The 24,358-nt window shown below is 52.3% G+C and overlaps 1 protein-coding gene, 1 long non-coding RNA gene and 1 other non-coding gene across 5 annotated transcripts in view; 1 reads left to right on the plus strand and 2 right to left on the minus strand.

Annotated features, from left to right (window-relative positions):
* Nucleotides 1-543: 543 nt before the first annotated feature.
* On the minus strand, nucleotides 544-2,226 carry LOC136297246 (uncharacterized). 2 transcript variants are annotated; one of them, XR_010723110.1, is made up of 3 exons: nucleotides 1,983-2,226; nucleotides 1,417-1,687; nucleotides 544-852 (listed from the first exon to the last, which is right to left on the minus strand). It is a non-coding gene; the product is annotated as an uncharacterized lncRNA (long non-coding RNA). The 2 variants fall into 2 exon arrangements; XR_010723111.1 differs by lacking the exon at nucleotides 1,983-2,226 and adding an exon at nucleotides 1,797-1,821.
* LOC136297609 (small nucleolar RNA SNORA74) lies at nucleotides 991-1,197 on the minus strand. The gene has a single exon (XR_010723198.1). It is a non-coding gene; the product is annotated as a small nucleolar RNA SNORA74 (small nucleolar RNA).
* An 11,052-nt stretch (nucleotides 2,227-13,278) lies between the features above and the next one.
* SIL1 (SIL1 nucleotide exchange factor) overlaps nucleotides 13,279-24,358 on the plus strand; it is a 94,723-nt gene continuing 83,643 nt past the window's right edge. The window contains exon 1 of one of the 2 annotated variants that reach the window (XM_066197016.1): nucleotides 13,279-13,302. The gene's annotated coding sequence lies outside the window, so the exon portion shown is untranslated. Of the gene's footprint in view, nucleotides 13,303-14,583; nucleotides 14,656-24,358 lie in introns of those variants that run through there. The other variant, XM_066197017.1, reaches the window with a different exon arrangement.

A 24,358-nucleotide genomic window follows, 5' to 3' on the forward strand; every position in this document is an offset into this window, starting at 1 on the left:
CCCAGCCCTGTGGCACCCACCTGGGAAAGAGGAAAAATCCTGGGTACAACATAAATCCATGGAGAAAGCGTGTTGGAATTGTTCCTACAGAAACAATAGAACTCTGGCTTCGACCAGGAAAAACCTTTCTTCCCTGATGTTGAGTATTTTAACAACTATTCCCATGTGCAGTATAAAATCTGCGTTTGAAACTCCAGATATGCAGGTGGCAGAAGGGCTCATGGTTAAACTAACAGTGTCAGGGACATTTAAGGAGTGTGGACTATTTCACAAACCCAGGGTTTCCCAGAAGACTGCATGGAATCCAAAGGGATCCAAATCTCATCTTCAAGAGAGCAAAACACTCTTGATTCCAACTTTTGCATTTGAACACCGTTTTTGTCTGAATCCCTATGGTCATCTAAAAGGGCTCACGTCCCCCCAGGCCTAGGCATGAGATCTGGTGCCTCACTACAGCCTCTCCTGTCTCCCAAAAGGATTCAACATCACTCTCAAATCCTGCTGCACCCAACAGCCTTGTGAGATAATGAGAAGCAAACTGAGCAAGCTTAAATATAAATGCCTTTAATTGAGGTCACATAAAAATATATTTTAAACAAGCAGCGAAAGGAGATTAACAATAAATTGTACACATAATTCCTATTATACCTTGCCCCAAACCACCTTTTTATGTTTCAAATTCCTACATCCACATCCTGGAGAACAAATTCTTCTCCAGCTGCCCTGTTTAAACTGCGGGCTCCAGGTTTCCATCTTGCCAATACCTTTCAAACAAGGATCTTCGAAGCAGCATCAACAGCTTTTCTTCTGACCACTGCTGCTACTCCAGCAAGTCCCACACCAACAATTTACCTGTAATAAAAACCCAACAGACAGTTGAAAAGAGGACCCCTATTCAACCCTTAGCACAGAGCAGTTAATTAGGTGATACTCATTTTTATATAAAGTTGCACGTTACAGTATCTGCAACAGAACTTTCCATTTTCTTGTGTTGTCCGCATCTAGACTAGGCTCTAACTCCACGGGCAGGAGTTACTCCACTCTCTCAGGAGATGCAGAGTGCTGCCAAAACCTGGCACCACTGAGTGCCAGGACGGCCCCGCTGGTGCCAGGAGAGCTCAGCAGCACCTTTCTCTCCCAGCAGCGTAACGCTGGCACAGGCACTGAGCAGCCACGAGCAGCTGACTTATTGCTGGGAGAAAAAAACAAACAAAAACCTGGGGGGTTTACAGGGCAGAAAAAAATGGAGGCGCCTCTCTGGTGATGCCAACTCTCAACAAGGCTCTATCCAGCAAGAGGAATAGATAAGCTAAACCTATCGCTGGATAAACCATGTTATTTCCACCCCGAGCACCTGAGGCTAGCACAAAAGAGCCAGCAGAGGCCTTTTAGTTAATTCGAGACAGAAAACCCAACCTTTTTTCCCGTTTCCCCTCGTTGGCTCGTGGTCACACCTCACCCACGTTGCTCCAGAGCTGTCCCTGCGCGGCACGGGCAGGTTGTCCCTTCACATCTGCCCTCGGCAGGCTCTGCTGCCCTCCCGGAGACGCCTCCTCGGCCGTGCGAGCGCGGCACGACTCGGGGCTTCCACACACGGCGGGCTCGGGTCACCTCAGCGCTGCTCCCTGGGGCGGCTCCCGGCCACCCACAGCTCCGGGTCACCGCCACCCCCCCGCCGGCTGAAGGCCTAAAGAGGGGACAGCAGAAACATGCCGAATAAGCCATTAACTCCATCTCTATTCATAAAGCTCAACAGCAGCGGCCCGGCTTCTGGCAGAGGACAAAAGCCAGCAAACCGAGGCAAAGGCCGAGGAATTAGTGCTGAACAGCACAGCCGAGCAACGCCCTCGGTCCCTGCAGAAACAGCCGGCAGAAACAGCCAAATAAAAAAAATACAACTATTTCAGGTAGCGCCTTCCGTCCCCGGAGCCCCGGTCTCCAGCCCCGCTGCCGCCGCCGCCCGTCCCCTGCCCGCCCCTCACCTCATGGCGGCGGCGGCGCCTCATGGCGGCAGCCGAGGGAGCCCGGGCCGCCCGGAGCCGCTCGTTCCCCCGACGGCGGAGAGCCGAGGGAGCCCGGCCCGCCCGGAGCCGCTCGTTCCCCCGAGGGCGGAGAGCCGAGGGAGCCCGGGCCGCCCGGAGCCGCTCGTTCCCCCGACGGCGGAGAGCCGAGGGAGCCCGGCCCGCCCGGAGCCGCCGGCTCCCCACGTGGCTGCGGGGCACAGAAGGGCCGGGCTCGCCCGCGCTGCCGAGGGGATTCCACAGGCACCGCCCCGCTCGCTTCGGCCGCTCCCCCCGGGGCGGGGAAAAACCCTCGATAATCTGTCACAGAGCGGTTTGGGCTGGGAGGGACTTTAAGGATCATCTCATCCCGCCCTCTGCCATGGGCAGGGACACCTTCCTACCGTCCCTGGTTGCTACAAGCCCCGTCCAGCCTGGCCTTGCTTACTGCCGGCATCCGTGACAGAGGCAGAGCAGGAAACGCCGGGTCTGTGGATCTGGGAGAGCTGAACTCAAGCACCAGCTCATGGGAAGGAGAGGGCTGGTGAGCTGCCTCTCTGCTTGCCCCTGATATGTCTCACTTCAGGCACAGGAGGTGGAAGTGTCAGCTCAGAAACAGCTGCCAGCAGCAAAAAACCCAGCCCTAAAATAAGCAGAGAAAGAAGCTGTGGTCCTGCCAAGTGCCTCACTGGGAGAAGCACAATTCCAGACATTCCCTGGCCTCCACTGGACGCCTTAACATCAGCCCAGTGCTCTGTATATCCATGTCCAGGCACAGCAGTGTAACTGTGGCCTCCCTTGCTGAGGATCCATTCAAAGGAAGTTTTTCTCTGGGGCTTTGTGCTCCAGTGAGACACTTCAAGGTCTTTCCAGAAAGCCTGGAATCCCTCCCCCATGCTCCTCATGTGCTTATGCTCTCAGAGCTCTGCACTGAACTCAGCTGGAGCTGTGCCTTGCCTCAAGCAACCATCCATTCCAGCTCCGTCTTCTTCAAATGCTTCACGGTCTATTTTCAGCCCGACCCAAGGCAGGCAGCTATTCTTCCTGGATGCGGAATGCTCCTCCCTGGCTCAGCCTGATCCTGCCTTGTCCCGGGAAGCTCTGGGCTTCTTGTGCCCCGGACATGGCTGTGTGCAGGGAGAGCGGCTGGTGCTGAGCAGCAGTTTGCTGCTTCCCCTGTCAGTGATGAACCTGGTGGGAGCAGGTTTCCCAGCTATACCCGGTGCAGCACAGCAAAAGCTGTCTGGTGGAGGGACAGGTAAGAGCAGACACAGAGCACTTCATGCTCTTGTTCCTGGGGGTGTCACTGCCTGTGGCCAAGGGCACGTGCCTACACAGGGATGGATGATGACTCTGCCAAGACCTTAAGCCACAGCTTCGGTTTGGAAGCGGTTTAATTCATTAGTGCAGCATGGGGTCCAAATTAATATGCCTTGTCTCTTTTAATGAGACCTTTTCAGCAGGATCTGGGAGATACTTCAAAAGCTTCGTGGGTGCCAAAGACCAGAACTCAGCAACTCTCAGTGCCAGGACCAGCTTCTCACCCCCCAGTACAGATTCCCTCTGAGCACAGCTTTTCCTCTGCTTGCTGGCCTCAGAGGGGGGCTCAAACAAAGGCCTGCACATCATTCGTGAACTTAGGGTGAAAAGTGTCAAACCAGATGAAATATAGCAGCTCTGCCATGGGTGTGAAGTCCTCTTCTGTCACAGGAATGTGCTCTCTGCATCAGCTGCAGCCAGTCCCTGTTGCTCATCTTGGCTTGGTGACAGCTAAACAGCTAAACAGATCCTCCTTTTCTCCTGCAGGTGTTGTGGTGGGGCCTGAAGGGACTGAGATGCTTTGTTCCAAGCCAGATTAGAGAAATGAGTTACTACAAAACAAAAGCCCAGCCAGCCTTCAGGAGAGTTCCTCAAGTCTAGACACAGCCTCCCCGGAGCTCCCCGCATCCCAGCACAGCCCTGCAGCTTGTGTTCAAAGCAACTCAACAGGCTCCAGAAGCCTGGGTAACCCCTGTCGAGTGAATGCTCAGTTACAGCATAAAGGAGGAATCACATCTGAGTGAGTTTGCTCCCATGAATTAGCAGGATGGGTTAAACCAGGATATGAGCACTGTCTGCTGGCACAGTGCATCCACTCGAGATCTGCACTGGCAGCGGAGCTGTAATGCTTCAAAATATGTGTGCTCCAAGTCTGGGGTGGGACATCCCCCTGTGTAGCTGATGTCTGCAGCTTCTGTGGCAGCAAGAGAGAGCCTTTACTGTCACCTCAGCCCCAAACACACCCGTGCCCAGGGCTCACTGCCTGCCCCACATCACTGCTCACCTCCAGCTCTGGCACTGCAGGGTTGGTACTGTGATCCTTCCCTACTGCTCAGATTTTGGCTCAATGCCATTTGGCCACACTGTCAGTCACTGGAGAAAAAGACAGAGTGTTCTTCCTATGCGAAGAGGAAGAAAATTCAGTAAACCTGTGGAAGAAAAGATTTGTGAATATTCATCATCATTTACCACGGTGGTCACCTCCAGCCCTCCAGCCCCACAGGGCTCTGGTGAGAAGAGTTCCCTCGGTGTCTGTCCCAGCTGGGGACGGTGATGACACATTCCACACGTTTGTGCCTGCACTGCACCGTGAGTGACACCAGCCTGGCTTGGCTCCCACACAGCAGAGGTGGCGGGGCAGCCATGGCCTCGATGCTGCCTTTTCCTCTTTTGGGAGATTCGGCACTCTTTGAGCTGCTGCACCCAGCTCAGGGCAATCCCAGACATGAGCACAGACTGGGAGAAGAGCCCAGTGACCAGCAGAGAAGGACTTGGAGGATATAACGGATGAAAAGCTGGACACGAGCCAACGATATGCAGCAGCAGCCCAGAAACCCCCGTGGTGGGCTGCACTCACAGAGGAGCAGGCAGCAGGTGAAGGAGGGGATTGTCCGCCTCTACTCTGCCCTTGTGAGACCCCCCAGCAGAGCTGCTCCAGTGTCAGAAGGGTGTGGAGCTGTTGGAGCAAGTCCAGAGGAGGCCATGGAGATGCTCTGAGGGCTGGAGCCCCTCTGCTCTGGAGCCAGGCTGGGAGAGCTGAAGGTGTTCACCTGCACAGGAGAAGGCTCCAGGGAGAGCTCAGAGCCCCTTCCAGGGGCTAAAGGGGCTCCAGGAGAGCTGGAGGGGGACTGGGGATAAGGGATGGAGGGACACAGGACACAGGGAATGGCTTCCCACTGCCAGAGGGAAGGGATAGATGGGATATTTGGAAGGAATTGTTCCCTGGGAGGGTGGGCAGGCCCTGGCACAGGGTGCCCAGAGAAGCTGTGGCTGCCCCTGGATCCCTGGAAGTGTCCAAGGCCAGGTTGGATGGAGCAGCCAGGGATAATGGAAGGTGTCCCTGCCCATGGCAGAGGGAGGAATAAAATTATTTTTATGGTCCCTTCTGACCCAACCCATTCTGTAATTCCATCATCTCCTCTGACTCCACAGAGGGGCCATTTCCACTTCCCCATTGCCATCACAAGATGGCATTCCAGACCTAAAAGCTGAGCTGGCTTAGCTGATACTTAGAGATCTTTTCGAGGCCCTGGGATGTCCAACCCCAGAAGAAGCTGTGGATTTAACCCTGCCTGCTGAGCTTCTCTGCCAGGTCTCAGCCTGGACACTGCCTTTTAATCACATCCCTTAATGCCAGGGCTGTGTTTTAATCACCTGCACTGAAACACTGCCGCCGTTACTCCGTAACCTCTGAGCCATCTAATTGCACTGAGTTAAGCCAGTTATAGTTTTGACAGGGAATGGCATGCAGAGCACTTTAATCTTGACCTGCAACACCTCCAGCTCTTGCAGGGCGTCCTCTGCCCCCAAGGAGACACTGCTAATCAGACCAAGCCAGGATGTAGTTTAAGACATGTACAAAGGGACCCAAGGGCAAATCATAAGTGGAATGAATCTGACTCATTTTGTTACAAAGCACCACCGATGGCAGAACTGCCTTTTCTTCATTTGACAATGATTTGGGAGAGTAGTGAGAAGACTTTCAATAATTTGTAACTTCAAAATAAATTAAAAAGAAGAGAAAAATCATTCTTCTTAGGTTTGTTGTTGTTGTTGTTTGGTTTTTGGTTTTGGTTTTGGGTTTTTTTGGGTTTTTTGGGATTTTTGGGATTTTTTTTTTTTTTTTTTTTTGTAAAGAAAGCTTATTTTGAGTTAGGTGCATAAAGCCACAGTGCAGTGTGTTATCCCCTGTGTCTGCTCCCACATGTGAGTGGGTGTTCCAGCCTTCATCCACCAGTTGCTCCCTGCAAGAAGAACCCGTGATCCAACCATCTTCCCTGGCCAAGGGCCTGCAGCCTCCCATGGGGGCTTGGTGCCATGTCCTGGGTGCCATCTCTGCCAGCCCAGCTCCCCAGGGGTGGCAGTGGGGCAGGATCTGCTGTTCAGCTGTCTCAGAGGCTGAGGCTGCCTGTGTCCCTCTGGGCAGCTCAGGGAAAGGCTGCTCAGGATATTCCCTTACCATGGAGCTGGAGAGCAGCCTCGCTTGCTCCGGAGGAAAGAGCAGGCTGGAAAAGTTACATAACCCCCAGTCAGCCTGCCAGAGGGGTGTGTGCGCCAGCAGCAAGGGCAGTGCCACTCAGGAGCCCTGCCTGTAGGACCCTCCTGCCCCGGGACTGCAGCCCCTGTCCCCCTTTCCCCCCTCCACACCCGCCTGGGTCTCCTGGCCCTGTCAGAGCCTGGCAGTTTTGTTGTTCAAAATGCACTCGGCTAGCTCTGTTCTGGGCTGAAACTGCTGCACAGCAATTTCTTTTTCCATTTCATCTCTGGCAGAGCCCTTGAGCTTTACTTTCTTCCTCTTCCACTCTCCTCCTGCTGAGCTTCTCCCTGGCTCAGTCTCCTTCCCTGGTGTCCCCTTCTGCTCCCAGCTCCTATTTAACCCCCATTTTTTCTGTCCTCTCTCTCCTTCAGTGCACCTACCCAGAAGACAGATCACAAACTACAAGCTCTGCTATTCATCTAACAGATCCTAAACCACTTTCTCAGTGTGATAAATGTGATCTGCTAATCCTGTGGAGAGGATCCCCTAGGATGCAAACTCCTGCTGGGATCTGTGGCAATCCCATGGCATCAACCACAGGGTCAAACGTACAAGGGGGGTTGCGGCTGCCTTGCCCTGAGCATAGCACCACCATCAGCTCCCCTTAGGAACTCAGACCTGCTCAAGGCCCACCAAACACACCTGTGTCTTTCCAGTGCCCCACCAGGTCTCTTGGCAGCAGAGAACGTGCTTTAATTCTGTGAGTTTTACAAAGCCTGACTCAAATCCCAGGGCTTTCAGGCAGTGCTGACACCCAGAGTGAGGTGGTGTGAGCACAGCCCTGGGGTGAGGTGCTGGGGACAGATGGCTGGGCACATCAACCCAGTGTTTATTATTCCATTAAGAAAAAGGGAAAAATAATCATTCTTAATTAAGACAGAAACCCCCAGATAGACTTTTTAAAAGAAAATGCCTAAAAATACCATTTTTGCTTTGATTTGAAAACTATTTTTTGCTCTTCAGATTGTAAGATAAAACAGATTTGAATTGATGATGTATTTCACAGCAAAAATACATCCCTTTTCATCTTGAAAATGCTGAAATGAGTTGTTCCAAAATCTTAAACGTTTACCCCCCTTCTTAAGAATCAAAATTTTTAATTTAGATGAATGTGGCTTTTGGTTTTGGTTTTTTTTTTTTTTTTCCTAATGGAAATTCTTGATTACACTTTTACCCAACAGCTCTAATTAGAATTAACAATCACAGCTGATTCTTGGCGGGGTGATAAACAGCTGGACTGCGCAGCCCTCTCTACTCTGGGACTTCCAAACAAGCCCGAGCCCTGGCAGTTTAGCCTTCTGCAACATTTTAGACTTGTCTAGTCACTGGAATTTATTTTTCTTTCTTTTTTTCCCCACCCTTTTTCCTCTGAGGGTTAGTTTTTACCAGTGCAGCATCTCTAACAGTCAGGGAACTTCACAGTGAGTTGAGATCGCATTGATTTCTCGAGGAAGAAGCCGCATAATAATTTTTCCTATTTTCCTCCCTTGAGGAACACAGGTAACAGCTCCAGGAAGGCAGCTGGGTTTGTGGATATTATGTTCACCCGCTGGCTGACAGGGAAGTCTGAGGTCTGCGGGACCATCATGGGACATGAGGAGACTTTGGATGGTCTGGTGCAATCCTGGTGTTGCTGGGAAAGCACATGGGATTAAAGCAGAACAGGTTAAGCCTGAGAGAAGCATCAGGTGAGGATCAGGGGATGGATTAGTCCATGCTATGCAGCCAGAGCTTCCCTCTGCCTCCAGGATGATACTCACAGCCCCCAGCTCTTCAGGGCAAGGGAAGGAACACTGGAGCAGTGTGAACGGAGAGGAAGGGACTGTGGTGGAGGGGAAGGGAAGATGTCAGAGTCTGCTCTTAAACCCCCAAACCCTCTCTTCCAGGCACCCAAGCAGCTTTGTCCAGCCTTTGCAGGCAACCTCTAGAGAGCCAAGAGGCATTGGGGCATCCTCCTTCATGAAACCAGTGTCCCCAGTGCCACTGTGACTCCTGGGCTGCTGTGTCCAGTGCTTTTCATCGCTCATCCCTCTCTTGGCTCCACGCTGTTATGGGCTGATCTTCTCTCCCTGGAAATAAGCCCATGGCTTCAGTCTGTCCCACCTTGCCCCTCCCCACTTCCCTCCCAAATGGTTATTACCTTCTTGGACAAACCTCAGTATTAAATGAGAGGGAGGTTTTCATACCCAAATGTCCCTGTGATTAATGGATTTAGAATTCTGTGCAAATTAAAGCCTTTCGCCATACTGCACACACCCAGCTCTTCAGCTGTTGCTCTTTCCCTTCTAGTCCTTTACAGAAGTCCCTGTGGACCTTGCTTGCCCCATCCCTTTTGCTGCAATTTTCTCCCCACAGTGCCCCCAGGCCAAGGGAGTCTGACTCTGCTGAGGGATAACCAGGACTGTGTGTCTGTGACCAGGGTCTGTTCCATGGGGAGGAGGCAGGGGATTGAACTGTCTCTTTGCTGCCTGCATGGCCCTCCGTGCTGCTGACTTTATTTTTCACCCAGATACCTGCCTGGGCACCCATAAAGGCCCCTGCCCAGGTCATTTGGCATGACGGCTTCCAGAAAGCATCCCTGTGGTCACTGTCCCTGCCTGGTCACAGCTGAGCTGGTGGCACTGAAAACTTGAGTTTCCCTTCACGCCACTCCTGTACCTGTAGGTCCCCGTGCTCTCACTCCGGGCTTTATTCTCCTCCCTGCTTTCCCCTCATTTCTGCCCAGCTCCGGAGGAGAGCGCTGGGAAGTTTTCACCGTGTAGGCTTCGCTGATTTAATCCAAAGCCGGTGTCAGGCGGGAGCGAGCGAGGGCAGCCCGGGGGACCCTGCGGCCAAGCGCTGGCGGTGCCGAACGGCGCTGTTAATAACCGGGAGTGGAACGCTGCAGCCACCAGGCACAGCCCGCCCTCCGTCCCGCAATTGAAGCTCCCACAAGGACAGAGCTGTCCTGGAGATACGGCCCAGAGGGAGAGGAACCATCAGGGGCTGTCACCCAGCGGGATGCTGACCCCGAGCTGTGCCACTGCTGCGTGGGCAGCAGCTCACCCGTGAACCTTGTGCTGCACCGCCGCTGGCAGAGCCCTTCCTACAGCAGGGATGGCCCCTGGGCTCATCGCATCCCGCTTAAAACTCCAGAGCCTCCGAAGGAATGACGGCAAAAGCCCTTGGATGAGTCTCTTTTGTTGGCAGTGAATGAAATAGGATTTGTGCTGGTGGTGATAAGAGGCTGCGAGTTGGCCCCATCTGATCTGCGCGGCAATTCGGAGAGGCTGCTGCTGACATGGCAGAACAAGTCCTGCAATGGCCTTCATGGCCCGGCACACAAAATGGGTGAGAAAAAGCATTTTTAAAAATGACGGGGGAAACTCTGCAGCTGTGATGCCATCCCATCTCAAGCCCAGGCTTCCCCTCTGGCCTCTCTGGAGTCACATGTACTGCAAAAACGCTCTGCTCTGAACTCAGGCTGGGTCATGACTCACGTCTTGGGCTGTAAAAATGCATTTCATTGTGTCAGCACGGAAAGTGGCCGTGGGCAGCTCTCTGGCAGCAGTGAGGCCGGCCGGGGCAGGCTGTTCAACAATTACACCCACTGGAGCCCGAATTACATCTCATATTTTGCTACAGCACACAAAAAAAAAAGGTTGAGGGGAAGGAAGGGCTGGAGGGGAAAAGTGTTTAACTTAAAAATCCTGGTAGGACTCTATCCAGTGGCTTGTCTGGCCACAAATCCATCTATTTTGGTGCAAGTGTGGAGTGCAAAGCCTGGACCTGCCACCTGGAAATGCGACCTCATGAGTCTCCTGCAGCCTGTAGGGTTTGCTTCGTATCCAGAAGAGACATCTCTCTGCTGGCGGCATCCTGCCAGAGGGAAAAGGGCAACTGAACCCTCTGGATGTCTTTGCCTTGCTGTGTTAAACAGCATCCATGGCTTTTCTCTGGGTCTTCCCCCAGCCAAAACTACTTGCAAGTATTTGTAGGATGAAAAATTCACTAAAAACTGAGTTACCTGTTGAGGGGCAGCACTGTGAGGCTTCACAGCAATGGCACCTCGTGACTTAGTTTTGCTTTTGGACTTAAATGTCCAATTACATCTCTGGGTGTGTTTAGCTCCAGTCAGGTAATTTCATTTGTGACCAAATTTGGGACACATCGCCACAACTGAGCTACTGGAGAAGCCTAAAAGCCTTGAGGAGAGGAGCCTGGTGGCTTCTGGATGAGCATGTGGCAGATCTGGGCACAAACCCACATGCCTCTTCCTCTAGAAAATCTGAATTCCATAAAGGAAGGGGTTTAACCAGGAGGGATCAATTCCATGGAGTGCAGTTGCCCTGTTCCTGCTGGGGTTCAGGACAAGCGATGCTGTGGGACTGGGACAGGGGCTCTGTGCTCCTTAACGCCTGGGGCACTAATGAAGCCCAGGAGCAGCTGCAAACAGAGCCAGCTGAAAGATTCGTGCTGCCTCCCACCAATGCTGCCCACGATTCATCAATTACCTATCTGCTTAGTCCTTTTCTTCATCCTTTTACAATCTAAATAGCACATTTTATAGTTGCTGCTAAGTGATGTGATCAACATCAATTACCTACTAAAAGAGAATCAAGTCTTGATTTAAAATTAAGTGCTGCATTTTCCCATGTTCTTTATATGTAGCCAACAGAATAATTGCAGTGACATAAAAACTAATTACACAACTCCATAATTAGGCCTCCCTCCTAGTGCTGTGATTGTCTTTAAAGTATACTGATGAAAAATTACTCCCAATCCCAAATTACTCTCTCACACCCATCTTCTCTAATACCTTTGGAAAAAGCCCTCCACCTCATCAGACCAAAGAAAGGAACTTGAGATGCAGAAGGTAATATGTGCAGAGTATATTTTCTTACAGTTTTGACGTGGGAGTGGTTTCAGACGTGGGATTCAGTTGGGACTGCCCAGGGATGCAGCAGTGCTCCTCTCTGGATGGACTAAGCATCTCAGTGAGGCTTCCCAAACTGCCTGGTGGCTGGTGTGCCAGCACCCTGAGACAAGCAGGGAGGAAATCCTCTTCCCAGTGCCCCAGCTGACATTTGGCTCTTGGGCTGCAAGCAGAGACACCGGTCCTGCCTGGCTGCCAGCCTTGGGATTGGTGTGTGGAGCCCAAAAGGAGAAGGAAAAGGCTGGAGTACGGAAGTGCTTTCACTCCTCCAAAGGCCAGGAGTTACACTGAGGCAGCAATCACGTGAGAAACCATAAACCCCAACAAAAATCATAAACATCAACAAAGCTCCGGTGCACTCCTGACAGGCTTTGAGGGATTTGATTCCAGATTACGTTTTTGAGATGTTTACAACCAACCTGGAAAGACTGAAAATATTCAATTACTGGCAAGGAGAACTGAGATTTGCTTGCAGTCAGTCTCTTGCCTCCAGGATCTCTGTGAGTGCCAGCAGTGAAACACAGCACAGGTGAGCAGAGCCATGGGGACAGTGGCCCAGGGACAGGTCCCCCGATGTCGCTGAGCATCTTTCACTGGATAATTAAGCACTGCAGGTTTAATTCTGGGGCTGGCAGGTTAGTTTTGGCTGCTGTGCAGTGGATCCCATGGCCTGTTCCTCAGCCACAGCCCAGCCCTTGCCAGGGAGGGTTGCACAGCTCACGGCTGTTGATTTTCCATCATTTCTGCAATGCCATCACTCAGTCGCAGTTGGGAGAGGGGTGGGAAATACTTTGGCATGATTTTAATCAGCAGAGTGCTTTGAGTGAACAAGGTGAGGGGACCAGTGAGCTCCCTGTGCCTTCTCTGACTTTCTCACCTCATTTCAGCATCAGCCAGGGGTGCCAAGGCTGAGAATTTACACCCTTGTATTTACCTGAAACCTCACTACCTTCCTCAAAACCTGTGAAAAATAAACGGGGCGTTGAAGTAGCCTGTGGCAGGGACAATGTGATGTGGAAGGCCAACATCTCCTGATCATTGTGAATATTCCCTCCTGATCCCCAGCGACCATCCCAGATATTCCCACCTTGTCACCAGCCCAGAGCACTGAGTGCCACCTCCACACCTTCCCTGGGCATCTCCAGGGTCGGGAACTCCAACACCTCCCTGGGCAGCCCCTGCCAAGGCCTGACCACCCTTCCCATGGAGAAATTCCTCCAGAAGTCCAACCTAATACGGTGCAGAGAGGCGGCCCCCGCCAGGCAGTCCCGTCAGTCCCTTTCTGAGAGACAGATCCTCCAGGACGGGGCTCCTGCCCGCCGCCCGGGACAGCCGTTCCCACACACAGGGAGGCTCCTGCCCGCCCAGCGCAGCCCCGGCTTCCGGGGCCCGAGCCGGGACACGGCTCAGCCCGGCCCGGGACAAGGGACACGGCTCAGCCCGGCGAACGCAGCCGCGGACACGGCTCAGATCGGCCCGGGACACGGCTCAGATCCGCCCGGCGAACGCGGCCCGGGGCGCGGCGGCGCCCGACCACCATGACCACCGCCGCCGCCTCACGGGCGGGGCTAGGGGCGGGGCCAAGACCGGGGCGGGGCTAATGCCGGGGCGGGGCCGGGCCGGGGCGGGGCCAAGGCCGGGGCGGGGCCAAGGCCGGGGCGGGTCACGGGGTGCGGCCGAGACTGGGGGCCGTGTTGACTGGGTAGGGCGGGGCCAAGAGCAGGAGCCGGGCCAAGAACGGCGCTGATTGGCTGGAGCCAGGGCGGGGGCGGGGCGGCTGGGGCCGGGCGGAGCGTGCGCAGTGCGGAGCGGTGAGTCGCGCTGGGGGGGTTGTGGTGGGAGGTGGTGCTGCCGCCCCGTGGGGGCCGGGCCCGAACGCCGGGTCGGGGCCCCGGGACCGGCACAGGGACACAGCCCCGCTCCTGGCCCCGTGGACGCCGGCCGCTGCCTCCCCTGTGCTGCGCTCGCGCTCGCGAAGCCGGCGGTGAGGCCTTGCCGGAGTGGGGGCGGCCCGCCGCCCCGGTTCCCGTAAGGGCGGCCGTGGCTGCGCTGTTGGGGACGGCGCGGCCCCGGGGGCTTGGGCAGGGCTGGCAGGACAGGCGGCTGCTGCGGCTGCAGTGCTGCCGCAGGGACCGCAAACGCGGGCCCTGTGACGGGCACTTAGGCACACGGTGGGGACAGGACAGGGAGCCCTTGCACTGGGGGTTTTCAGCATAAACATTTACACGTAAGTTCGCCCCAATGGGCACAGTTTGGATCCTGCCCGGAGCACGAGGCTGGGCCGTGTTGACCTCCGGCCTACTGTGTGCCCAGGGTGCTGTGGAATAAAAACATGCTGGAACCACGGGAGCAGCTCTGGATATTAAAATGGATGTTTCTTGAGGGCGTGCGCTCTGTAACACGAGGTCTGAATTTAAAAACGGTTTTAATTGTTTTGGTACAAGCCTGCATATGGATCTCTGGCTGGAGGGCTGGTAAAAGTATGCTTTGCACGAGGCCAGGAAGGGAACGTTGAGCAAGTGGGATTTTGTATATAAACACTGTTTGGAATGTTGCCTTAAAATGTTTAATTTTGATGGTTGACTAACCTTGCCTTAGGAGTGATCTTTGGCAGAGCTCTGACACCGCCCACCTTCGGGAGGGTCTGGGTTTACACCAAGTTCTCTAGACACAATTTCTTACGGCCAAGTTAGTTATTCTGCAGTGTTTTTCTGTTAGAAGTAACCCAGTCCAAGTGCGGCGCAGCGGCAGAGCTGCCTGCACCGTGCTGCTTAGTTTGCCTGCCAAAGGAGGATAATCTGCAGAGGCATTTTTGTGGTGGAGCTGTCTGTGGAAGAGGCTGCTCCGTGCACAGCCCGGCAGGAACCTTTTGAGTGCAGATATGTCTCCAGAGGATGTTAGAAGACGATGACACACCCTGTCATTTAGCGAACGTGCTGCCGCAGTGTTCCTGCTCCCTGTGATCGTTTGAATTAATTTGTTCTCTGGGAGTAGCATTGTTACGAATGGACTTGTAATCTTCTGTCTTTTCTTTCCCCCAACCCTGCCTTAAAATGACCCAGTCTGGTCCAGTTTGTTTTTCAGCAGCCTCTCGGGCATTTCTGTGGTGGAAGTATTCAAAATACTGTCCCAGAAACTTGAGTGTAGGAGTCCAGCTGCCAGAGGTGAGAGAGCAGTGTTGCGAGTTCCTGGAGGCTGCTGTCTGTGTGACCGTGTATTTACTAAATTTGAAGGGATATGAATACGATTCTTTGAGAGAAATCAGCTGGAAACAATTCCTGGTGAACTGTGAGAGCAGCCTCTGAACCCACAGTGTTGTCCCTGTCTCCTGAAACAGCACAAGAGCAGGGCTGGTGCTACTGCCACCACCTTTTCATTTTTACAATGGAGAATTCCTTTTGCCTGAGCAATAAAACATCTGGAGAACTTCAGCACCCCCAAACCTGTCTCTGCTTCTGCTTGGGTTGGGCAGGTGGGGTTGAAAGCATAGCAGCCATGCCTTGAGAGTTTGTGAGGCAGTGGATTATTGGGATAAATTGAGGGATAACAGTCAGCCTCTCTTTGTGCTAATCCTCTGTGCTACTGACTCTCTCCATGGCTTTTAGAACCCACCTGAGCTCTTACACTCCGCGTTCTCCTCTGAGAAATAACGCTTACCTCGGGCTCGTGAGGGAGGTGAATCAGCTTTAATTAAGATTTGTCGAGGGCTTTGTTGATAAGTTCTCAATAGCTGGTTGCTATTTTTTATGAACACACAGATATTCTTAGCACCTGAAGTGGGAAGTGACACAATGCTGGGGATCTCTGGGAAGCAGCCCTGCAAAGGGAGACGGCGCCTGCTTACCGAGGCTTTGTCAAATCCATTCTGGCTGTGGTTCATGAGGCAGCTCAGCAAAACCCCAAATCCCTCTGAGTCTTTGGGAAATCTGAAATGTTCCTGAGAGCTAAGCCCTGCTTTTGTGTGAGATTGGTAACTTCTGCCCCCTTGCTGGATTTCTCCCAAGCTGCCGGTTGGGTTTGGTGCAGCTGTGTTCTGGTGGCACCAGCTGTTGTTGCCTGCTTTGTGACACTTTGTGGCAATGACTTCAATGGCTTTTAACAACTGTCCCCTCAGATTAAGGTGTTTGGGGTAGGCAGGGCTGGGTGATGGCCCTTGTGGGCTTCAGGCAGTCGCAGAGGTCAGTGGGGCTGTGTGGGGTGGAAGGGGAGGAGGAGAGCTGGGAAGCCGTGCCCTTCCCCAGGGCAGCATCCCATTCCCTGCCGGCTTCTCTGCTGCAGCAGCGAGGTGGCAAATGCAGCTGGATGAGCTTCGTTTATGAGGGATGACGAAGGCATGAACGGAAATGGTCACGGTGGCGCTCAGTCTGCGGTGTGTGTGGGTGCCCCTCAGCAGGATGAGGAGTTCTGTTGTATTTTGGGGAAGAGAAAGCTGTTCATTTGGCTTTTCCACCGCTGTAGGACTAGCCAAATGGAGGATGGCAAAATGAAATATAGGGCTGAAAGAGTCTCCTTGTCTGTGGCCCTGTCCTGAGCCAGGTGAGAGATACTCCTCTCCAGGACAGTGGTGGATGGTAGTGCAGATCGGGACTGGGCCCAGTTCCCTGTGGGCCTTGATGAAATCCCAGTCTCAGAGAGGCTGACAGCTCACCTAACTTGCCCTTGCAGCACACTGAGCAGCCAGTTTGTCTCTTGCCTTCAAAGAACAAGGAGCCCCTGGCTGCTTGTCCTTGTAAGTAAAGCCTGTTAAAATCTGAGAGCTGGTACCGGCCCTGGAGGGAGCAGCGATGGAGAAGGTCCTCCACAGCTGGTATGGGACAGCATGTTTTGTACTGCTGATGGCTCTGCTGGCTGCCCAGACCCTCTGGTTTGTCTGTGACTCAGAGGTGATAGCCAGCACAGAGCCCAGAAGTGGGCATTTTATGTTCCTGGATCACAGAGGGATGTTCTTTGGAGCCATGGTGTCACAGCGCTGGCACATTTAGTCTGGTCCTCAGTTTTCCCCAGGTTCCCTCTGTCTGGAGAGCTTTACCCTGGACTCTGTTTGTGTGCTTGATCTCTGGTTGTGCTGTTTCCAAAGGCGCTTCTTTGCATTGTTTTCCTTGCTCTTCTTTGTATTGATTTGTGGGTGTTTTGGGAAATTTTCTTCAGTTTATCAATTCCGATCATGACCTCCAGAGTGCTTCCAGCTCTTAACTCCTGGGCATCCTTTCAGGTTTTATAAAAGTGCTTTCTCTTTCGTTGTTCAAACCATTAATGGGAAGGATGAACAGAAGCAGACCTGGGCTGAGCTCCCAGGGCCCATACACAAGGATTTCTCCTGTGGTGACAGGGAATTGCTGAGAGCTACCCCTCAAGTGCGTGGGGTTGAGTTGCTTTGATTGGTCTTTTTTTCGTAGCTAGTAATGAGCACTGGGCCTCATTAAGGTGAGCTCGCCCAGACCCAGCTCCTCTGGCTTTTGAAAGCATCAGGTGGATAGAGTGCAAAGCCTGCTTTGTGCTGGTCAGAGGTGTGATGGGCAGGTCTCTGTAGTGGGGGATTGTGCTCTCCTTCTGAAGGCTTAGGTGATTTTTGAGAGCTTTCATGAACTTCGTTTACCTGGGGCTTCTTGCTGACGCTTGCTGGGACTGGCACAGCTCCCAGGCAATCCTCAGCCCTGCTTCCCACTCAGAGCTGCCTCAGCAGTGGGCTGTGCATGGGGGAAGTTGTGTCCGTCTCCTGCTCCCCTTTGTTTCTCCATCGGTGTCTCCTCAGTGAGAGCTGGGCTTGTCTGTGACTAAGGTAGCAAAAATACATTTTTCTCCTCAAGCAATTCCAAATTCCTTGTGTGCTTGCTCTTCTCTGGAAAAGATAAAACTACTTGCTCTGAAGAAATTAATGATACTCATTTTTACTCCTAAATAGTGTGTCACGGTGGGAGTGGTTGCAGGATACCTCATTGCACCAGGGCTCTGCTGTCCCCTCAGTGCCAGCTGCTTAAGGAAGAGGAGTTCCTTGAGCTGAAATAGATTTCCCTGGAGCAAACGTCACTGCCCAAGCAGGAGCAGCTCTACCTTGTCTGAATTATGTGAGTACTGAGCTGCTGGGCTCAGCTGCCTCAGGTTTAAGAATTGGTCCTTTTCTGAAGTGCTCTTCCAGCCGTGATTCCATCTTTCTTTGCACATGGGTGTGACTGTGGGGTGAAATTTGGGCCCCACCGAATTTAAGGATGACATAGGATTCCTCTGTGGTGTTCGTGTCTTCCTCCTGTCCAGGCTGGTAACTTGTGGTACCCAGCTGTTCGGTCCAGCTGTGCTTCAGGGACACCATCAACAGGATGGAGACACTGTGACCTCTTTGTTCTCCTGTATTGGTCCATGGCTGATGGTAGAGTCATAGAATCGTGGAATATTCCGAGTTGGAAGGCACCCACAAGCATCATTGAGTCCAACTTGGTGGGTGCCCTGACCTAATTTCATTTCCAGGGGAGAAAATTCAGTCTTCCTAAAACACTCCTATGTCTTCTGTTGGATTCTTCCTTACTTTTCTCCAGGGGGCTATGTGCTGTAGTTAGATATGGATGGAAAGGTTGTGTTCCACTCTGGATTACAGCTGAATCTCAGTGGTGGATAAATTGCATCCCAAGTCTAGTTTGCAAAGCCCTTTGGGCTTCATGGGCTGCAGGAAGCTGTATTTTATTCTAGATGTGTGTTTGCTGATAATTCCATAGGATTTGCAGACAGCAGGTTGTAAGAGCCCTGATTATACTGGTTCCCTGTGCAGTCAGACTCTGCCCAAATAATTCGAGTGCCTGCTGCAGAGAGAGGGAAAGGAAGATGGAAGGATGGTTTAGAAATCTCTGGAGTAGATGGGAAGAAGGTGCGTATGTTGATCTGAAGGAGATACCAGGCCACATATATGCCTTTAAACATCTAAATAAAAGTCAGGATTTTTTTAATGGTTGTCTACTTTACGCCCCAATAATTCCTTTAACAAGAGGTTTTAAAGGTTTAACTTAATTTTAGAATTTTTATTTCAACCATACTTCCATAAAATTAACTTTTTGAATGCAGAATGCTTTAATGTCTTCCGTGTTGGTGCTCATTTGCAAGAAATCTCTGCACAGTTATTTCTTATGTACCAGTTAAATCTATCAGCCAACAGATGTCAAGTGTAGCAAAAATGCTATAATAATATTATGGTCTAATAATAGTTCTAATGATTCTAATTACCTGGTGCAGCTTTAGAGAGAGGCAGATTCAGAAATGAGTGCAAAGGAGGAGGTGTTTAACCTTGAACTGCAGAAGCAGGGCACTTTCAGAGGTGCCTGTGCTGTGCTCCCTCCTCCCTATTGGGCGTCCCATTCCCTTTATTTCCTCCAGCAAACCGGGAGCAGCACTCTTGTGTGTTTTAAAGGTTCACACCTCATTCTGGCTGTGTTCAGAAGAGTGCTGGCGAGCTGAGGATGAGCACGTTTCCTGCAATACCCGGGAGTGTGAAGCCTGCTCATTTTTAACCTCTGTCTGCCCTGCTCTTGGCATGCTCCCACTGGTTGTGGCACTCTCACATTGCTCCCACCCCGGGAAGGCTGCGGAGCCTCAGCAATCTCCATCCTCTGTGCAAGCTGCTTGTGCTGCTTTTAAGTGTCAGGGGAGGCTTTGCCACAGCCTAGGAAGCACAAAGCCAGAATCTCCTGATGGGAGAGCGTTTGGGGGTGTGCAGGTGGGTGGCTCTGAGGTGTTGATCCGTTCAGAGGCTTTGGTGTGGGGGTAGGAGGGCACTGGGCTGGTGCCTGAGTGCTGTGCTTGCCTTGCCTTCCACAGTCGGGCCCCACAGAGCCTGGTCAGTCTCCTTCCCCACCTGCTCCATGTGACAGCTCTGTTACATCACAACTTTTGCCCTTTTACCACCATATTTTTCCTTTAGGAAGGATCCTGGGCTGCATTTGCTGTGTTTCTGTGGTTTTTGCCTGATGTTGCTGAGTGCTGTTAGTGCCTTGGGGTGCCAGTGCTTGTTGTTGCTGTGGTGTGATGGATCCCCTTGTGCCACAGCTGCTCATTTTAATCCTGTGACATGCAGGGGTGAGGAGTCCCTGGTTCACAGAGCAGCAGCTCTGTTTCCACAGAGGAAGCTGTGCGTGGGCTGGAAGTTGACAGCTTTCAGTGATTATATGCTGAACCTTCTTCCTATAAATAATTGATTCACTGATGAGAACTACAGGAACTGGTCTCTCAGTTGCTGCTCCCTGGCACGGACAGCAGCTGGAAATCTACTGTTTTCCTATAAAATGGATCCAGAGGTGCCCTTGCAAGCTTTTCTTTATTTCCAGCCTGCTTGTAGGCTGACATGCTCTGCTTCTCGGGAAGGCCCTGGTGCCAACACCTGCAGCACACCTTGTCCCCGGGCTCATGCTGATGAGAGCTCTGCCAGGTTCAGCCTCCCCTTTGGGGAGGTTCAGCCTCTCCTTTGGGGAGGTTCAGCCTTCCCCTTGGGGAGGTTTGCCTTCTCGCTGGAGTCAGTGTGTGTGTGTTGGTGCATCACCATGGAGATGAGGCCACAGGAGCTGCGGGGCGCTGCCTTTTCCAGGCTCACGTGAAGAAGGGTGCAGTAACAGGCTCCTCTTATTTAGGGAAAATGATTTCTTAGAGTAAATAGATCATCAAGGAACACTTGGCATCAGCCCAGGTGCTATTAAGGGGAAGGTCTCTCGAAGCCAGAGCTGTGAGGCTCGTGCAGTATTCACTTGCTTTGCTGTGTTCCCCATCGGGCGTTGCCGCTGTGCCCAGCGCTGACTCACTGACTGGCTCGTGCTTTTACTTACCCCGAGATAACAAAGCTCCTGTTGCTTTTCTCCTGGGAAGCACAAAGCTCCTGTTGCTTTTCTCCTCCCTGTGTATATATTTCTCATCCTGTCACAACTGCACCTTCCTGCATCCCTTTCCTTGGCCACGGAGTGTCCAGGCTTTCAGTGCTTTGAGTGGTTACGAGGCTTCACTTCCCATGGCTGCTGCTGCTTTGGTTGGGCTTGCAAAGGACGTGGAGGGTGTGTGGCTGCAGTGAGCTCTCCCCCATGCAGAATCGCCTCTCTGGGTGGAGAGATTGTACCAGCACACCCCAAAACCCTCATCCTGACGTTTTTGGTGGGCTGGGGACACTGCCCTTTCCACGTGCCTGGCCCTGGCACACTCTTTCCTTGTCTAGTTCCTGGTACACAGAACGCTCCCAACAAGGTCTGGAAGAGCCCTGTGGCACTTCTCTGCTTCATTGCCTCCACATCTCATTGCAGACTTCATCTGTAAACATCTCTTTGCCCTTGCTAAAAACACTGTCTCTTAATTTCTCTCTGCAGGAGTATTATTTAATTTGTAACAGTTTTAGGACATTATTTGAAAAATCCGATATGAAGCTGTATTTCATTTACTGTAATGATCCTCTAATGCAGGCATATTTCAAAGGCAGGCGATGCAGTACTGTGGGGTTTAATTAAATTTTGTTTTTCAAGTAAGCATCAATAGACAGACAATAACAAATGGTGGACAATATGCATACAGAACAAAGTCTCTTCATTTTACTTTTCAAGACTGTGGAAGTGAAAATATATAGCGCTTAAAATGGACTTGGCCTGCTCACAACTGCTGCTTTAGTGTAGTTAACTCACTTTAGGAGGATTTTCTATTTCTTACTCTCCCTTAATTAATTTTCTTGCTCTCTTCCTGCCCACAAAATAAACTGTTACACTGTGGAAAATTTCCAGCAGGAGCCGTGGGTGATCTAAGTGCTTCTGCAAGTTCTGGTAGAAGTTTTGAATACTGTGTTGGTACCTCCAGATGGGCCCTCCTGAGGGTGACAGAACAGAAGGGCTGGGTGTGAGGTTCTTGTCTCTGGGAACTGGACATGGCATGTGCCAGCCTTGGAAAGGGAGGGGAAAATGGTGTTGCTGCCATGGTTGCACTTAAATCAGGAATCAGCAAGTGGCTCTGGAGTGCATTTTGTTCCTTTTCTCCCAGCAAGCGTGGGGTAATCAAGTACAGAGTGTATGCGGGGAAGCTCGGGAAGAGTGTTCCACGTCAGCAGGAGGCTTCTGGGAACCATCCTGGTACTCACAGCGTGGCACTTGGACACGTGTTCTTGGGTAAAGAAATTTGTCAGTGGTGCTGGAAATGGGCTCCTTTGTTCAGATTTGAGGGGCAGGGTGAGATGGGGTGGCTGAGGCAGATTTGGTTTTCTCCAGGTGTCTGGAGAATTTGAGGAACAGAAACCAGAGTTTGCTGAGGAGCCTGATGGAGTGTGACTCCTGTGCACTCCAGCCCTTTGATTCTCTCTGAAGTGTCTCAAAGGCAGGGAGCTGAAAAAAGCATGAATTTTTCAGAGGAAGAGTCTCTATTCAGAGATAGGAGTTCAGGCCACGTCCTGAGTTGATGCCTGAAGCTTTGCCTGCTTAACCTGCCTTCAAATGCCGAGGGCAAGGGCTGTGCCTGGAGCTGGCACTGCTTCCACCACCGAGCTGGGCTGGATCACAGTCCAGAGAGCTGTTGGCTGGAAACTGGAGCATGCAAAGGCTGGGAATCTGTGGGAACCTGACTCCTGATGTCTGTGCAGCTGTAAGTGCCTGACAAGACCTCCTCCTCCTCCCTGGGATCTCAGTGTAACACTTCCCTCATTCCCGGCACAGCCTGTGTTTGCTCCTTGCTGGAAGCAACACCGTGATCCTTTACAGCTCTCCTGGTGCCTGGGCTGGCTGAGTGGTGTGTTCTGAGCTGGGTGAGAGGCTCCTGGAACCATGGATGGGGTCCTGTGCTCTGTTCCAGTCCCTGTGGCTGGGGAGGAGTCCTGGTACAGATAAAAGGGGTCTAAATATAACTTGTCATCAGGCACCGGATGCTCTTTAAATCACCTGGAAAAGCCCCACACAGCTGAGATTTGTACAGGCCCTGCTAATGCCAGGAGAATGCCCCATGCCTGGTTCCTTGTTCTTCCCTTGTTCCTTGCTTTAGGCTGCCAGATTTCCCATTTGCTCACTTCTTTTTGTTGGTAGGCAGTGTCGAGGTTCTGTTGCTGGGCTTTGGGGCAGGAAGTTGCTTTCTGGTGACTTGAAGCAACACCTCCAGCTTCTCCTGTCCTTCCTTTGCGTCTCCTGCCTTTCTCCCCGTGGCTGCTCTCACTTTGCCTTAAACTAATCTCAGTCCAGCCAGGAACCTCAGGCCTCTTGCAGACTCACTTTTATGGGGCCATTATCCATCATCTGTAGAAGGAGAGGCTTTTCTGGCTGTGGCAGCGCTCAGGTGGCTGCTCCCAGATGGAGCCCGTGGAACATCTGGGGGCAGTGGCTGAGCCCTGGGCTGAGGGATGTGCCTGCAGCCCAGGCAGTGCTTGAGCCTGGTCTTCACAGGAGCAGGGGAGTGTTTTGAGGTGCTCACAGTACTGCTGGCATGACTTATTCTTGCACAAGTGCCCACAGCAGTTTTAGGGGTTTGTTCTGCCCAGCAGGATCACAGACAAGGACAGGCCTGGGCCCTGTGCTTTAGTGGTTCTTGCAGGACTGTGCAGCAAGCGGGACCTGTGAGGGGCGGCAGCGCAAGGCCACAAGCCCAGTGCAGGGGAAGCTGCAATGGTGCTTGGGAATGAACCCAAAAAATGTCTCTAGGACTATTTAAAAGGAAAACTTAGTAATCTGTAATTCAGTTTTGAGGGAATTCTGGTAACAGGTGAGCGTGTGCTGGCTGGGAGGGAAGAAGCACTTGCTCAGACAAGTGGTAATCCATTGCACCCTGTTCCAGACACTTGACAGATATCAGCCTTCCTCAGGCCTCCCTGGGATGAGCAAGGTGCTGTGCCGCTGGATGAGGAATGTGGAGTTTCCGGACTATGCAGAGTGATAATTTTAACACCAAATCCTCGTTCCTGATGGGAACTGCTGGTGGCTGCCTGGCGTGGGGGTGCTGCACAGGAGCTGATGTCTCACAACAAGAAGTGTGCTGGGCTCCACAAGCACTTGGGGCTGACACCGGCCAGCTCGCTTTCTTGGATTTCTCCTTTGGAGTTTGGCAGCCGTCTGCTTCAGGGAGCTCAGTGGCCTCATAAGAGTTTATTTGATCTGACACATGACAAATTGTTTCTGCTGGCGGCTACTTGAGGCGCAGTCTGCTCGCTGGCAGCCGCGGCTCTGCCCGCGCTGGGAAGTGGAGGAAGGCAGGCCTGCCTCCTCCTCTCAGGAAACATCAGTGCAGGGAGCGTTGCTGTGACCCCGCTGCCGTCCCAGCCTCCCTTCTGCTGGTTGGTAACGATGCTGTTGGCAGGGGTAATGGATGAGGTTTGTGTGCTGGGTGTGTCTGCAGGTGCTGGTTGTGGTTCCCGTGGCATGTTGGCTGCGGGGTAGAGGAGAACCCATGTTCTGGAACCAGACCCAGTTGCCATTAAAAACGCTTTGTTAAGTTCCTTTTTTTAGGACACCCTTTTAGCTCTGCAATGAGTAGCAGAATATTACATTCCTCAGCAGAATAAAAAGTACCTGTCCCTTGTGAGATAGTGTAAATACATTTTATCTGTTCTATTACCTGCGGTTTTCAGAATATGTCCCCTAAGCATTTTAATCTTGTTTTCCAGAGTTGTCTCAGAGTGAGGAATTGCTCCTATTTGCAACTTTGGGAATGATTACTTGTTCATTAATTTCTTCCCTTTCCTGCTGTCCATCTATTATTGCTTCCAAGAGAAAAAAATCCTCTCCGTAAATCTCCATCCAAACAGGGCTGAGTGCCTGATTAGACAGAGAGTTATGTGTGCTGGGAACGTGTTCCTGGGAGCTCATCCCAGAGCCGTGGATGGAGCCCCAGGTGTTGCTGTTCAATGCCCTTGGGCACACAGAGCCCACCAGGTGATGCCTTTTCCTTGGT

Source organism: Chamaea fasciata, unplaced genomic scaffold (assembly GCF_029207755.1).
Source record: "Chamaea fasciata isolate MVZ Bird 193981 ecotype frontalis unplaced genomic scaffold, bChaFas1.0.hap1 SCAF_15, whole genome shotgun sequence".
Taxonomy (NCBI): Eukaryota; Metazoa; Chordata; class Aves; order Passeriformes; family Sylviidae; genus Chamaea; species Chamaea fasciata.